Source organism: Cetorhinus maximus, chromosome 19, assembly GCF_964194155.1.
Source record: "Cetorhinus maximus chromosome 19, sCetMax3.hap1.1, whole genome shotgun sequence".
In the NCBI taxonomy this organism is placed as follows: domain Eukaryota; kingdom Metazoa; phylum Chordata; class Chondrichthyes; order Lamniformes; family Cetorhinidae; genus Cetorhinus; species Cetorhinus maximus.
In genome coordinates, this window is record NC_135897.1 from 13,181,892 (window position 1) to 13,198,585 (window position 16,694).

The 16,694-nt window shown below is 50.8% G+C and overlaps 1 protein-coding gene across 2 annotated transcripts in view; it reads left to right on the plus strand.

Moving 5' to 3' along the window:
• Positions 1–16,694, plus strand: part of LOC144693663 (lactosylceramide 4-alpha-galactosyltransferase-like) — a 278,016-nt gene that overhangs the window by 222,879 nt on the left and 38,443 nt on the right. Inside the window, exon 1 of one of the 2 annotated variants that reach the window (XM_078563529.1) lies at positions 16,523–16,649. The exons of the other annotated variant lie outside the window; for it this stretch is intronic. The gene's annotated coding sequence lies outside the window, so the exon portion shown is untranslated. Of the gene's footprint in view, positions 1–16,522; positions 16,650–16,694 lie in introns of those variants that run through there. 2 annotated transcript variants of the gene reach the window in all.

Genomic DNA, 16,694 nt, shown 5'->3' on the forward strand with positions numbered 1-16,694 from the left:
GACATGTGGGCAAGTTATTCTCCAGCCTCCCCCAAAAAATACTGAATACCATTGTTGTCGTGCTTGCCATTCCCACACTCCCCCCACTCTAAGCTCTTCACTTGTGGTGTGTCCATGTCCCATGTGGGCCTCTACCCACCCCATCCACAGGTTGTGTGCATGGTCACCTGCAGAGATGAACTCCCCCCAGGAGTACTTCACATACCCTGCCACCCGCCACCCCACCAGCCCCCCAGCTACGCACCCACCCACCCCCCCAACAGCTCCCACCCACCCTCCCCTAAACAGCTCCCCCACAACAGCTCCTCTCCCACCCTCCCCCACCCCACCCCCACCCCACCCTCCCGCCAACAGCTCCCACCCCAACGCCACCCCCCCCCACCCCCGGTCCCCCCATTTACTGTGTTTCCAATCTACAGGCTGTAAATGCCTCCAGTTAACATCACCATTCCATCTGGAGACCAGTAGGAGAGACATCCAAGTCCAAGGGTAGTGATTGTGAGAGAGCCCCTCACACCAAGCTGTGCTTTTTCCTCTGGAGCACACAGCCCTCGCTGCTCTTGGCAGTTGGAGTGCACTGTACTCCCAATGGTTCCACCCACTGCATATTCACCTCACTCATGGATTGTTTCCTGTCTCTGAATTCTGATTATGAGGTATACATTGCCCTAGACTGTCTGTACTCTCTGACTCCTATCCACATTGCCCCTAGTCTGTCTGTGCTCTCTGACTACTTTCCACATTACCCCTGGAATATTTGTACTCTCTGACCCCTTTCCACCTTGCCCCCAGAATTTCTGTGCTCTCTGATTCCTGTCCACATTGCCCCTGGAGTGTATGCACTCTCGGACTCACTTCCACCTGCCCCTAGACTGTCTGTGCTCTCTGAAGCCTCTCCACATTGCCCCTAGACTGTCTCCATTCTCTGTTTCCTTTCCACATTGCCCTAGACTCTCTGTGCTCTCTGACACCTTTGGACATTGCCCCTAGACTCTCTGTGCTCTCTGACTCCTTTCCACATTGCCCCTGGAGTGTCTGAACTCTCTGACTACTTTACACATTGCCCTTAGACTGTCTGTACTCTCTGACTCCTGTCCAAATTGCCCGCAGACTGTCTGTGCTCTCTGATTCCTGTCCACATTGCCCCTAGACTGTCTGTGCTCTCTGATTCCTGTCCACATTGCCCCTAGACTGTCTGTGCTCTCTGATTCCTGTCAAAATTTCCCTTGACATTCTATACTCTCCGATTGCTGTTCAAATTGCCCCTAGACTATCTGTGCTCTCTGGCTCCTTTCCATATTGCCCCTGGAGTGTCTGTGCTCCCTGACCCCTTTCCATGTTACCCCTAGACTGTCTGTGCTCTCTGGCTCCTTTCCACATTATCCCTAGACTGTCTGTGCTCTCTCACTCGTTGCCCTTGGAATGTCTGTTCTCTTGACTCCTTTCCACATTGCCCCTAGTCTGTCTATGCTCTCTGTATCTTTTCCAACTTGCCATTGCAGTGTCTGTACTCTCTGACTCCTGTCCTCATTGCCCCTAGACCGTCTGTACTCTCTGACCCCTTTACACCTTGCCCCCAGAATTTCTGTGCTCTCTGACTCCTGTCCACATTGCCCCTGGAGTGTCTGTACTCTCTGACTCCTGAATACAAGCCCCAGACCAAGGGTTTGGACTTTCACAGAGTTCCCCATTGCCCTGAAGACTGAGGACTACAGTTTCCCCTCCAAAACCAGCCCCCCATCTTCTGACTCTGTGGGTGACCCATCCCTTTTGTGCCACACCAACACCTCCCCCCTGCCTATTCCAGAGTCTCCCTGCATCCCCTTCCAGTCAAACTAGTGTTGTCCCTTTCAACCCCTTGAAGATCAACATTTCATATTCCCTTTTTGGCTCCAGCTCACCCCCCCCACCCCCACCTTGATCCACCCTCTGCCTTCCATTGTTCCTCATTCTCCTCCACCTCCTTGCTCCATTGTAGTCCTGCCCACCACAAAACCTACAGCGGAAAGGATGGGAAGATTCCGCCCAGTGTTCCTGGTTTTCTAGAAAGCTCTGTGTCTCCCTCTCTCTGTATTTCAGAGTTCCTGCCCATCCCATTCCATTGTTTTTAACAGTTTCATGATACTGGCCATCTGCCCAGCAATGTGGAACATTGTCCAGGTATGTCCTGTGCACAAAAATCAGGACAAATCCTACCCAACCAATTACCGCCCATCAGTCTACTCTCCATCATCGGTAAAGTGATGGAAGGAGCCATCAACAGTGCTATCAAGCAGCACTTCACTGAATCACAGAATCACAGAATCACACAGTGCAGAAGAGGCCCTTTGGCCCATCGAGTCTGCACCGACACGTGAGAAACACCTGACCTACCTACCTAATCCCATTTACCAGCTCTTGGCCCATAGCCTTGAATGTTATGATGTGCCAAGTGCTCATCCAAGTACTTTTTAAAGGATGTGAGGCAACTCGCCCCCACCATCCCCCCAGGCAGCACATTCCAGACCGTCACCACCCTCTGGGTAAAAAAGTTTCCCCACACATCCCCACTAAACTTCTTGCCCCTCACCTTGAACTTATGTCCCCTCGTGACTGACCCTTCAACTAAGGGGAACAGCTGCTCCCTATCCACCCTGTCCATGCCCCTCATAGTCTTATACACCCCAATCAGGTCAACCCTCAATCTTCTCTGCTCCATCACTTGCTCAGCAACAACCTGCTCACTGGCGCTCAGTTTGGGTTTTACCAAGATCATTAAGCTCCTGACCTCATTACAGCCTTGGTTCCAACATGGACAAAAGAGCTGAACTCCAATTGAGGTGAGAGTGACTGCCCTTGACATCAAGGTCACATTTGACTGAGTGTGACTTCAAGGAGCCTGAGCAAAACTGGAGTCAATAGGAATCGGAAGAAAACTGTCCACTGGTTGGAGTCATACTAGCACAAAGGAAAGTGGTTGTGGGTGTTTGAGGTCACTCATCTCAGCTCCAGGACATCACTGCAGGAGTTCCTCAGGGTAGTGTCCTCGGCCCAACCACCTTCAGCTGCTTCATCAATGACCTTCCTTCCATCATAAGGTCAGAAGTGGGGATGTTCGCTGATGATTGCACAATGTTCAGCACCATTCACAACTCCTCAGATACTGAAGCAGTCCATGTTCTAATGCAGCAAGACCTGGAAAACATCCAGGCTTGGGCTGACAAGTGGCAAGTAACATTCGCGCCACACAAGTGTCAGGCAATCACCATCTCCAACAAGAGAGAATCTAACCATCGCCCCTTGACATTCAATGGCATTACCATCGCTGAATCCCCATTATCAACATCCTGGGGATTACCATTGATCAGAAACTGAATTTGTCTAGCTATATAAATACTGTTGCTACAAGAGCAGGTCAGAGGCTGGGAATCCTGTTGCGAGTAAGTCACCTCCTGACACCCCAAAGCCTGTCCAAAATCTACAATGCACAAGTCAGGAGTGTGATGGAATACTCTCCACTTCCCTGGATGAGTACAGCTGCAACAACACTCAAGAAACTTGACACCATCCAGGACAAAGCAGCCCACTTGATTGGTATCCCATCCACAAACATTCACTCCCTCCACCAACGCTGTGCAGTAGCAACAGTGTGTACCATCTACAAGATGCACAGAAGGAATTCAGCAAGGTTCTTTAGACAGCACCTTCCAAACCCATGACCACCACCACCTAGAAGGACAAGGGCAGTAGATAGATGGGAACACCACCACCTGGAAGTTCCCCTCCAAGCCACCCACTATCCTGACTTGGAAATATACGCAGTTCCTTTACTGTTGCTGGGTCAAAATCCTGGGAGTCCCTCCCAAACAGCACTGTGGATGTAGCTACATCACATGGATGCAGTGGTTCGAGAAGGGCTTCTCAACCTTCTCAAGGGTAATTAGAGATGGGCAATAAATGCTGGCCTAGCCAGCAATGCCCATATTCATTGAACGAATAAAAAAAAGTCCTGATGTACAGGAAATGAGAATCCAATCCTCTGTCTCTATAACCCTGTCTCTTGTTCTTCTCTTTAATAATGCATCGTGTTACATTCTGCTTGATTGGATATGGTTCAATTAATCTTTGTTCTGCCATCATCCTGCTCTAAGATCCCAATGATTTGGCGAAATATCCCACAATAATTTTGGTCCCATTCACTTTCCCTCTAGTTTCAGGACATCTTCACCATGTCCTCCAGCGCAGAATCTGAAAATCTTGGTGTACACTTTCTCACATGGCCAGCCATTGTTAGTTCTTCCATAGCATAATATTCAGAATGATCTGGGCACCTCCAACACTCACAATGCGCCTCCCCTTTCAGAGATACAGGCTGGCTTTAAGCAGTTCTAGTCACTCATGATATTGGGTCCTCCGCTGATGTGTGCAGTGAATGAACAGCACAGGAAATGGTGGCTGCATGCTGTAATCATTGATATGAACAGGCAGTACACAGTTAGCACCTGCCTGCATTGTAATCCATGGGTGTGGGTTCATCCCGCTTTTCCGTACATGAGGCTGTTTTTTGATGTTATACAATTTAATACCCAATGGCTTCGGTCTTCCCAATATCTAATTGAAGGGAATTTCCACTTATCCAACACTGGATGTTGGGACATGCTGCATGATATCAAAGGCCTGGGAGGTTGGTTGGGATCATGGGGCATGATAAACAGGTGAGAACCACCTCTAAATCTTAAGTGCCCCATGTCCCAGGCTCTTTCTATCTAAGTGTGACCTTCTGGTTGCTGATTAACATTGGGATCAGTTGTTCAGTGATATGCAGTCTGGGTCCTTTCTCCCAGTTTCACGTGAAGCCATTTACCATACGGGATTGTTATCCCCTCTTGATTCTAACATTCCTTCCCCCAGTTCATTCTGGGCTCTTAGTGCCAGTTACTACTGACAGATCTCACCCCCACTTCATGCTGGGTGCTTCCTTCCAGTTAACATCGGGTTGAGTCTCCCTCCAGTTTACCGGAGCTCTCTATTTCCCCTATCTTATTCCGACTGCTTTGTCACGATGCAATTTCCTCCTATGGGAAGTTAAGCTTCTCTAAAACCCATCCATTGTAATCTCACTCCTGGAGCTCCCAGCTGGTGTGCAGTGAATGGCCAGTGGTTGGTTCTGCAGTCTTTTGGTTCCCTCCCATGAGGAACCTCCTGTTGTGGCTGCCTACCTCTGAGATTTCCTAGACCCTGGGGGTTTTGCGTCCACATATACTCTACCTTTCCTAATGAAATTTAATCGATAGCTTGGTCATGAGACAAAGTGGTGTTTCTCAGGCATGAAAATTGTAGATGTTGATGTTCAGAATGACTTGGATGTGCTCATAACGGGAACATAGAAATTAAACACAAAGAAGATACATCAAGCAATTAGGAAAGTAAATAGCAAGCTGGCCTTTATTGTAAGGAAAATGGAGTACAGAAATAAAGAAGTCTTGCTACAATTGTACAGGGCTGTGGTTAAACCACACCTGGAATACTGTACACAGTTTTAGTCTCGATATTTTTTATGCATTAGAGGCTGTCCAGTGAAGGTTCACTAGATTGGTCCCTGGCATGAGATGTTGTGCTATGATGAGACGCTGAGTAAATTGGGTCGATACTGTCTGAAGTTTAGAGGGATTATAGGTAATCTCATTGAGCCAGACAAGATTCTGAAGGGGTTAGACAGGGTAGACACTGAGTTGCTTCCCCTGTCTGGGGAGAATGACCGATCATTTAGGACAGGGATGAGGAGAAATTTCTTCACTCAAAGGGTTATGAATCTTTGGAATTTTCTACCCCAGAGGGTTGTGGACGCACCATCACTGAATACATTTTGAGATAGGCGGAGAGAAAAACTTAAAATGCTGGAAGAGGTCAGCAGGTCTGGAAATATCTGTGGAGAGAGAAACGGAATTAACGTTGCGAGTCCAACATGACTCTTCTTCGGAAGTTCTGAATAAGAGTCATATTGCACTGAAACGTTAACTCTGTTTCTCTCTCCACAGATCCTGCCAGACCTGCTGAGCTTTTCCAGCACTTTCTGTTTTTATTTCAGATCTCCAGCATCTCCAGTATTTTGCTTTTAGATTATTGAGACAGACGGATTTTTGGTTTCTCAGGGATCACAATTGGGTCAGCCATGATCTTAATGAATGGTGGCATAGGCTTGAGAGGACAAATGACCTACTCCTGTTCCTAATTCACATGGTTGTATGTAGTGAGTGGCACGAAAGTGCAGTTGAAGCCCAAGATCAGCAATGAACATATTGAATAGTGCAGCATACTCGATGGGCAACTTGGCCTACTCCAGGCTTAACAAGCTGTATGCTCTACTCCAGGCCTGATGGGCCGTCTGGTCTACTCCAGGCTCAACGGGCTGCATGGTCTACTCCAGGTCCGACAGGTCGTGCGGTCTACTCCAGGCCTGACGGGTCGCGCGGTCTACTCCAGGTCCGACGGGTCGTGCGGTCTACTCCAGGCCCGAATGGGTCGCGCGGTCTACTCCAGGCTTGATGGGCCATGCAGCCTACTTCAGGCTCGACGGGCTGCATGGTCTACTCCAGGCCTGACGGGTCACACAGTCTACTCCAGGTCTGACGGGTCGTGCGGTCTACTCCAGGCCTGATGGGCTGCATAGTCTGCTCCAGGCCTGACGGGCCATGCGGCCTACTCCAGGCCCGACGGGTCGTGCGGTCTACTCCAGGCTCGATGGGTCATGTGGTCTACTCCAGGCTCGATGGGCAGCATAGTCTACTCCAGGCCCAATGGGCCATGCAGCCTACTCCAGGCCCAACGGGTTGTGCGGCCTACTCCAGGCCCGATGGGTTGTGCGGCCTACTCCAGGCCCGATGGGTTGTGCGGTCTACTCCAGGCCCAATGGGTCGTGCGGTCTACTCCAGGCCCGACGGGTCACGTGGTGTACTCCAGGCTCAATGGGCTGCATAGTCTACTCCAGGCCCAATGGGCCATGCGGTCTACTCCAGGCTCGACGGGCTGCATGGTCTACTCCAGGCCTGACAGGCTGCATGGTATACTCCAGGCTCGACGGGCCATGAGGCCTAGTCCAGGCCCGATGGGTCATGCGGTCTATTCCAGGCCCGACGGGTCGTGCGGTCTACTCCAGGCCCGATGGGTCATGCGGTCTATTCCAGGCTCGATGGGCTGCATAGTCTATTCCAGGCCCAATGGGCCATGCGGCCTACTCCAGGTCCGACGGGTCGTGCGGTCTACTCCAGGCCCGACGGACCGTGCGGCCTACTACAGGCCCGATGGGTCGCGTGGTCTACTCCAGGCCCAATGGGCCATGCGGCCTACTCCAGGCCCGACGGACCGTGTGGCCTACTCCAGGCCCGACGGACCATGTGGCCTACTCCAGGCCCGACGGGTCGTGCGGTCTACTCCAGGCCCGACGGGTCATGCGGTCTTCTCCAGGCCTGATGGGTTGCGCAGTCTACTCCAGGCCTGATGGGCTTCATGGTCTACTCCAGGCCTGATGGGCTTCATGGTCTACTCCAGGCCCGACGGATCACGTGGTCTACTCCAGGCCCGATGGGTCGCGCAGTCTACACCAGGCCTGATGGGCTTCATGGTCTACTCCAGGCCCGACGGGTCACATGGTCTACTCCAGGCCCGATGGGCTGCATGGTCTACTCCAGGCCCGACGTGTCACGCGACCTACTCCAGGCCCGATGGGCTGCATGGTCTACTCCAGGCTCGACGGGTCGCGCAGTCTACTCCAGGCCCGACGGGCTGCATGGTCTACTCCAGGCGCAATGGGTCGCGCAGTCTACTCCAGGCCCTACGGGTCGCATGGTCTATCCCAGTCCCAACGAGTCGAGCAGTCTACTCCAGGACCGATGGGTTGAGCAGTCTACTCCAGGCTCGATGGGCCATATGGTCTACTCCAGGCCCAACGGGTCGTATGGTTGAATTCAATAGAAAATCTGGAATTACAAGTCTAATGATGACCAGGAACCCATTGCTGATTGTTGTAAAAACCCACCTGGTTCATGAATGTCCTTTAGGGAAGGAAATCTGCTGTCCTTACCTGGTCTGGCCTACATGTGACTCCAGACCCACGCAATCTGGTTGACTCCTAAATGCCCTCTGAAATAGCCTAGCAAGCCACTCAGTTGTATCAAAGCACTACAAAGTCTCAAAAAAAGAATGAAACTGGACAGGCCACCCGGCATCGACCTAGGCACCAGAAACAACAATGACAATCGCAGCCCTGTCGACCCTGCAAAGTCCTCCTTACTAACATCCGGACGCTAGTGTCAAAATTGGGAGATCTGTCTCACAGACTAGTCAGACAACAGCCTGACATAATCATCCTCACGGAATCATAACTTGCAGATAATGTCCCAGACACCACCAGCACCATCCCTGGGTATGTCCTGTCCCACTGCAGGACAGACCTAGCAGGGGTGGTGGCACAGTGGTATACAGTTGGGAGGGCGTTGCCCTGGGAGTCCTCAACATCGACTCTGGACCCCAAGAAGTGTCATGGCATCAGGTCAAACATGGGCAAAGAAACCACCTGCTGATTACAATGTACCGCCCTCCCTCAGCTGCTGAATCAGTGCTCCTCCATGTTGAAAACCACTTGGAGGAAGCACTGAAGGTGGCAATGGTGCAGAATGTACACTGGGTGGGGGACTTCAAGTCGATCACCAAGAGTGGCTCAGTAGCACCACTACTGACCGAGTTGGCTGAGTCCTAAAGGACATAGCTGCTAGACTGGGTCTGCGGCAGATGACGAGGGAATCAACAAGAGGCAAAAACATACACAACCTCATCCTCACCAACTTGCCTGCCACAGATGCATCTGTCCAAGACAGTATTGCTAGGAGTGACCATCGCACACAGTCATTTTGGAGACCAAGTCCCAGCTTCACATTGAGGATACCGTCCATCGTGTTGTGTGGCACTACCGCCATGCTAAACGGGATAGATTTAGCAACTCAAGACTGGGCATCAATGAGGTGCTGTGGGCCATCAGCAGCAGCAGAATTGTACTCAAACACAATCTGTAACCTCATGGCCCAGCATATCCCCCACTCTACCATTACCACCGAGCCAGGGGATCAACTCTGGTTCAATGAAGAGTGCAGGGGGGGCATGCCAGGAGCAGCACCAGGCATACCTAAAAATGAGGTGTCAACCTAGTGAAGCTATAACACAGGACTACTTGCATGCCACACACCATATGCAGCAAGTGATAGACAGAGCTAAATGACCCCACAAGCAACAGATCAGATCTAAGTTCTGCAGTCCTGCCACATCCAGTCATGAATGGTGGTGGACAATTAAACAACTCACTGGAGGAGGTGGCTCCACAAATATCCCCATCCTCAATGATGGAGGAGCTCAGCACATCAGTGCAAAAGGTAAAGCCTTTCATTCAGAAGATTATAGCAAATGATCCACCTCGGCCTCCTCTGGAGGTCCCCAGCATTACAGGTGCCAGTCTTCTGCCAATTCTATTCACTCCACCGATATCAAGAAATGGCTGAAGGTATTGGATACTGCAAAGGTTATGGGCTCTGACAACATTCCAGCAGTAGTACTGAAGACTTCTACTCCAGCCTCGATGGTCCACATGGCCTACTCCAGGCTCAATGGGCCACATGGCCTACTCCAGGCTCGATGGGCCACATGGCCTACTCCAGGCTCGATGGGCCACATGGCCTACTCCAGGCTCGATGGGCCATATGGTCTACTCCAGGCTCGATGGGCCACATGGCCTACTCCAGGCTCAATGGGCCATATGGCCTACTCCAGGCTCAATGGGCCGTGTGGCCTACTCCAGCCTCGATGGGCCGTGTGGCCTACTCCAGGCTCGATGGGCCATATGGCCTACTCCAGGCTCGATGGTCCACATGGCCTACTCCAGGCTCGATGGGCCACATGGCCTACTCCAGGCTCGATGGGCCACATGGCCTACTCCAGGCTCGATGGTCCACATGGCCTACTCCAGGCTCGATGGGCCACATGGCCTACTCCAGGCTCGATGGGCCACATGGCCTACTCCAGGCTCGATGGTCCACATGGTCTACTGCTTCTCCTAATTCTTCTTTTCTTGTTTTCTCAGGTGCTCAAAATCATGAGGGGTCTGGATGGAGTGGATAGGGAGAAAGCTATTCACTTGGTGGGTGCACTCAGAACTGGAGGGTTCCAACTCGGAGTGCTTGATGGGTAGGAGAACCTTTTTTTTACACAGCGAGTGGCTTGCAATCTGGGATGCACTGCCTGAGAGTGTGGTGGAGGCAGTCAATCAAGACCTTCAAAACAGAATTGGATAATTATCTGAAATGTACAAATTTGCAGGGCCACGGGGAAAAGAGGGGGGAACGGGGCTCGGTGAGTTGCTTTTGCAGTGAGCTAGCAACAGACAGATGGGCTGAATGGCCTCCTTCAGTACTGTGATCATTCAATGATTTTAGAGTTAGTGCTAGGATAACTGCTCTTTTCGATGAGCTTTAATGACTTGGACATGGTATACAGGGAATCATTTCAAAGTTCAAAGATAACACATAACCAGGAAATGTAGTAAACAATGAGGTGGTTCATAACAGACTTCAGGAGGAAATAGGCAGACTGGTGAAATGGACAGCCACATAGCAGTCAATACTTAATGCGGAGAAGTCTGAGGTGATACTTTTGGTAGAAAGAATGGGACAAGATGATATGAACTAATTGGTACAATTTTAAATGGGGCGCAGAAACAGAGAGACCTGGAGGTGTGTGTACACAAATCTGGCAGCCGGAGTTGAGAAGGCTGCTAAGTAAGCACATTGGGTTCTTTGCTTTGTTATTCGAGGCAGAGAGTACAAAGGCAAAGGAAGTTATGCTAAATATTTATTGTCTGTATCGGAAGAAGGATTTGTAATTGGAGGACACATATTTAAGAGACTGGCAAAGATCCAGAGACAACATGAGGAAACATGTATTTTTGCAGTGACTTGCTGTGATCTGGAATGTACTGAAACGCTGATGGAATCAGATTCAATAAGAATTTTCAAAGGACCATTTGATAAATAATTGAAAAGAAGCAATTACAGGGCTGTGGCTAAAAAGCAGGGGAGTGGGGCGAGTTGGATAGATTCCTCAAAGAGCCAGCATAGGCACAAGGGGCCGAAGGGCATACTTGTGCGCTATAAGGTTCAGTGATTCTAGGATCCATTCCTTGCTCCTTGTTGATTTCGTATTCTGCTTTCCAGAAGAGTTCCACTCTGTCTCTTTTGTCTTTCAATTCACATAAATCGGCCGGAATGGCCTATGGTATGTTTAAGATTCCAACTGATCTTAGCGTGAATTCCAAACACACAGGGTGGGGTTTTCCAATCCAGTCCACGGTGGGTTTTGAGGCGGCGGGGGGCGGGGGGGGGTCAGTAAATTTGGAGTGTGGTCCGCCATCAGGAAAACAGTTTGAAAGTTTCCGCTCACCACTTTCGTGGCTGGCGGATGGCGGGTGGGCTTTCCCGCTGACCCAAGGCAGCAACCCCATTGGCATGCATTACCGTCTTACCAATGTTCATTAAAGACGCTGCCGCTGGAATCATGAAGCCCCTCCCCAATTATGTGTAATGCCAGCGAGAAATCCGACCGGCCTGGAACACGCTTGGATATAAGTGGTGTGCGGCTGTCACTTTGCTCATGCCTTTGAGATGAGTGCATCATTCGAGCCTCCTTGCAGCAACATCGCTTCCAGGTTCTCAGCAAAGCCAGTGACACTACACCGGCGGTGGATCCTCTGTTGTTCAGGAGGGTGTTATCTGGGGGCACCCAGACAGAGACCAGCATTGTGGCTGGTCCAGGTGGGTGGGGGTGTGATGAGGGTGGGGTGGGGTTTAATGAGGGGCAGAGGCAAGGAAGACAATGGGCAAAGGTGGGGATGTCGGTGGAGGAGGGGGGAAAGATGGCAAGCAGAGGGTAAAGCGAGAGGGGGGGAGCTGCAGCCCAACATCAAAGTCAGGAGAGAAGACACAGTAGGGGGTGAAATGGGAACAGACCTGCACAAACTGGAAGGGAAGCACACAGACTCGGGAATATGGGGAGTGGTGTTAGCGTGGCACTTGAGGGGAAGGCTTGCACAGAGGCTCATGGAGGTGGAGGAAGGGAAAGGATTGCACATGATGGAGGGGTTGCACAGAGACTCATAGAGAGATGGGTGGAGGAGGCACCCTGTGTTGTCAGCAGTCAGGAAGGAACGGGAGAGCAAAGAGAAAGACAGTCATAGTCCTTGGCCTGGGGCCCAAGTAGTCAGGGGGCCAGAGTGAAGTCAGTCCTGGGGATGGGTGCACCTCAAAGTCAGGATTTGAGAGTCAACTCAGTCCTGGGGATTTGTGGGCCATGCTACAGGGCTATGCATGGCACACACATCATAGTCCCGCTCCAGGGAGGGGCGATGGCTGTGTGCACAATTGGGAAAAGGCACAGCTTGGTGTGCAAGGCGTGGTCATGGTCATAATGTCATTGGCCGTGGTCTTGTCTTGCCTGGTGATGCTGCAGATGGGATGGTCAGAGTGAGGGGAACCTATAAAGGGAGAAGAGGTAATACAGAGGTGGGGGTATGTGAAGCTTTCCTGCGGGGGGCAGGGGGGTGTGCCTCGCCTCTGTACATAACCATACCCACAGCCCCGAGGTGGGAGGGGTGAGGCCCAGAGTGGGCATGCAGACATCAGCAGCTATGGGTTCAGGTGGGAGGGTTGGAATATCCACAAACAATGACTATTGCATCTAGGATTACTGGGGGAGGCTGGAGAATAACAGGAGGCATCTCTACCTGCACATCGTGGGCTTCGAGGGAGAAAGTGGCACAGTGAGAGGCACGGTGGAGGCTCAAAGCTGGTCTTGAACTAAAACCTGAGCACCACCATCTTGTAAAGTCGATTTTATGGTGCAGGCATAAGAATCTGAATGGGAAGGGTCTGAGACGGTGTGGGAGGAGCCCAGGACTGCACTAGGGGTCCAATTTCATGGACCAGCCTCAACCTGCTTGCACTCAAACCAATGAAATGAAGTCAGAGGTGAGAGAAAAGTGGAAGAACTCCTTGAGAATGTTCCATTGGAGCCCTGGCTATTTTTAGCGCCATTACAAGAGACTGCAGGAGTCATGGGTTTCACAATACATTCACTCCATAACAGCATTAACACACAAGAATGTGTAAAATGGGAATGCAGGCAATTGTTAAGGAGGCACAGGTGCTGCATATCTGCCAGGTCATCAATGAAAGCCTCTAACGTGCTTCCTTTAATTGGCATGGATAGGGCGTCCAGTCATAACTCACATGCAAGTTAAGCGTGATCAGAATGCCAGATCTGAGATTGGAGGAGTGAGTTTGATAATGTGGTGCATGTCATTCATGGCTCCAAACCTTTTCCAACCTTTGTGGGATTGAGCTGTTAAGTGTGAGGGTTGGCATCCTGTTGACCTCGCTCTACATGGCTGTATCAGTGATAAGGCTAGTAGAGCAGGCGCAGCTTGAGGCCATGACAGGGGCATGTTGTTTGCGAGTGGGAGCTTAGCCATCTTTCCCCGTGATCCATTATTCTGTTCTATCATTCCACAGAGACAAGAAGCAAACAAGAATGGAGCCTGGGCTCAATGCTGCTTTCTTGAGGTCACTCATTGAATGGAGGAGGAGGAGAAGGGCCTGGTGCCACTGAGAGGAGGCCCCATCTGAGGTTCAGGGCACAGGGGAGCCCCAGCAATAATCAGAGATAAGGAGGTTAGGCCACGGAGGTGACTTGCTCGACCGCGGGTCTACCAATGAAGGGTCTCTTATCTGCAGATGAGCAAGGAACAAATGCTCATCTGCATTTGTCCAGAGGGATGGTAGATCACATCTGCCATATTCTGCGGGAGGATCTAACACCCCATGGACTGGGAGGACAACTCCTGCCAGCGTCCCTGAAGGTCACCGCCATGCTCAGTTTCTTTGCCTGAGACTCGTTCCAGGGATCCATAGGGGACCTATGCGGCATCTCACAGGCTGTCACACATAAATACATCAAAGATGTGACAGATGCCCTCTACAGTAAGGCTCATCATTATGTCAGGTTCACACTTGATGAAGCTCGCCAGGCTGCTAGGTTTAATGGTTTTGCCGCTATCTCAGGCTTCCCTAGAGTTCAGGGTGCAGTCAACTGCACATATGTGGCACTGAGAGATCCATGGCATCAGTCCCTGATGTTCATCAACCAGAATAGGTTCCACTCCATCAACGTTCACCTGGTGTGCGATCATCAGAAGCACATCATACATGTTTGTGCCAGGTATCCTGGGAGTTGCCATGACTCATACATCCTGAGTCACTCCCAGGTGCCTCACATATTCGAAGGGCCTCAGCGATTACAAGGTCTCCATGGTGATCGTCAGCCTTCCCATGCAGACATCGAGGTGCTCGCATGTTGGAAACACATCAGGTAGAACATGGACAGACTCCTCTATCATTTGCTCTAGTCTGCTGAGTGACTCGCGTATCTCTGCTTGATTTTCTGCCACCTGCCTTTGCATCTCCAGCCTTGTCTCAATGGTCACTCACTCATCATCAGACTCAGACTCAGAGGGTACCTGATCTCCAGCAGTCCTCCAAGTGCAAGAGACCTGGGCTGTCATTGCCTCCGACTGCTGCGGAGATGTGTCAGTGAGGTCCAGAAAGTGACGCTGAGCCTGATCTACAGCTATGGCCCACTGAGTTGTGTATCTGTGCGCTGGTGGAGGCTGCGGGTGAATGCAGTGACGGAACTTCTTCCTTAGCATCCCCATCTGAAGTGGGCTGGGAGCTGGGGCTTATGTTGGCCCTACCGTGCTGCGTGGACCTGCTAGATGCCTGTAAGAGAGAGAAGATAGATTAAGTTCACGAGCAGGCAAAATACAAGGTTGCATGTCACTCACTATGAATGTCAGGATGTGCTGACCTCAGGGAGGTCTCATCCGGACTAGGTTGATGGGACAAGCTGACCTCGCCTTCCCTACAGGAGCGATCCCGGTCCTTGCCCGCCAGCTTGATGGCATCCTCCTCAAACTTGGACAGCTCTGTGATGTTGGCCATCCCTTCTCCCGTCTTGGAACTCTTTTTTCTGTGGTGGGCAAGCTTGGGCTGCACGAAGACAAAAGGAAGGAATGTGGTGAGACGGGATGGAACAGAGGTTGGGAAGCATGCATGTCCCTTGTGTGTGGTGAGAAAGGGCTGAGGATGGAGCATGAGCAGCATGATAGATGAAATTGTGATGATGTGAAAGTATCTGTGATGATGATATGTGTTCCCCACTAATGCTGTGTGAGATCCCTGAATAGCGTAATCCTTTGCGTGCATGATGCCATGATGAGAGTGTGAAATTGGAGTGAGTGAAAGGCTGACTTACCCTGGTGGAGCGGGTGAGATCATTCATCCTCTTTTTGCACTGGATGGCGTTGCAGGCCAGCTGTGCTGACCTGACATACATTGCTTCCCAGGTCGGAGAGGTGAAGCTGGTGTGCTTTCTGGAGCCATCTCTCGGGTAAAACACCTTCCGGTGTTGGCGTACTCCTCGTATCTAAGCCTAGAGGGAGTCATGGCTAAACGAGATGAGGAGAAATTTTTTCTCTCAGAGGGTAGTGAGTCTTTGGCACTCTCTTCCTCAAAAGGGAGTGGAGGCAGAATCTTTGAATATTTTTAAGGCAGAGGTAGATCGATTCTGGATAAGCAAGGGGTTGAAAGGCTATTGGGGGCAGGTGGGAATGTGGAGTTGAGGTTACAATCAGGTCAGCCATGATCCTATTGAATGGTGGAGCAGGCTCAAAGGGCCGAGTGGCCTACTCCTGACCCTGAGGTGTCAGCTGTGGCTCAGTTCATAGCACCCTCGCCTTTGAATCAGAGGGTTGTGGGTTCATGTCCCACTCCCGGAAAACCAAGAACTGTGAATGTACTGGAAAGAGTTACAATCTGTGACTGTTGATAACTCGAAAGAGTTACTCCTGCTCCTAATTTGCATGTTCGTATGTAATTAACATCAGCAAAACAGATTATCTGGTCATTGCTATTTGTGGGACCTTGCTTTGCACAGATTGGCTGCCACATTTCTAAGGTGGCAACGGTGTCCAAACTTGGCTGTAAATAACTTTGAAATGTCTTGAGTTTGCGGCAGTTATTACGTAAATAAAAGCGCTTTCTTCATCTAAAATGAGCACTGACATCCTGTTCCACTCCACCCTTTATGTACAGTTTCGCCTTGGCCTCATACACTGCTTAACTCCACAAATCTGCTTGCAGCACCCAGAGTAGAGAGCCAGACTGTTTATTCTGTCACTCCTTTCAGGGCAGCTGCTCTTCTTCTACCATCTCTCCAGAGTTTTGTGCATTGTAAACAGCCTCAGGATCGGTTAGCGGATGAATGCTGCTGCGGCATCAATTTACAGACACCAGAGATAAGAAGCTGGCTGAGTCAGTGCTAGGATAGTTAGTGCTGAGCCAATCCATTGCTGCTCTCGCAGTCAGGCTCCGCCCTCCCAACCCAGAAGCAGAATTTTCCTTAGTCACATCAAGTTTGCTGGCGCAAAGGTTGAAGTGACAGTCTGAGCGGCAGGCTGCATGAAGAGGACCTCAGGATAAATGAAACAGAACAGCTGCTCATAAGATTGTCTCTGAAAAGTAAGTTAAGTGAATGTTTCTGTCTCTTTAATACGCCAGTCTCTT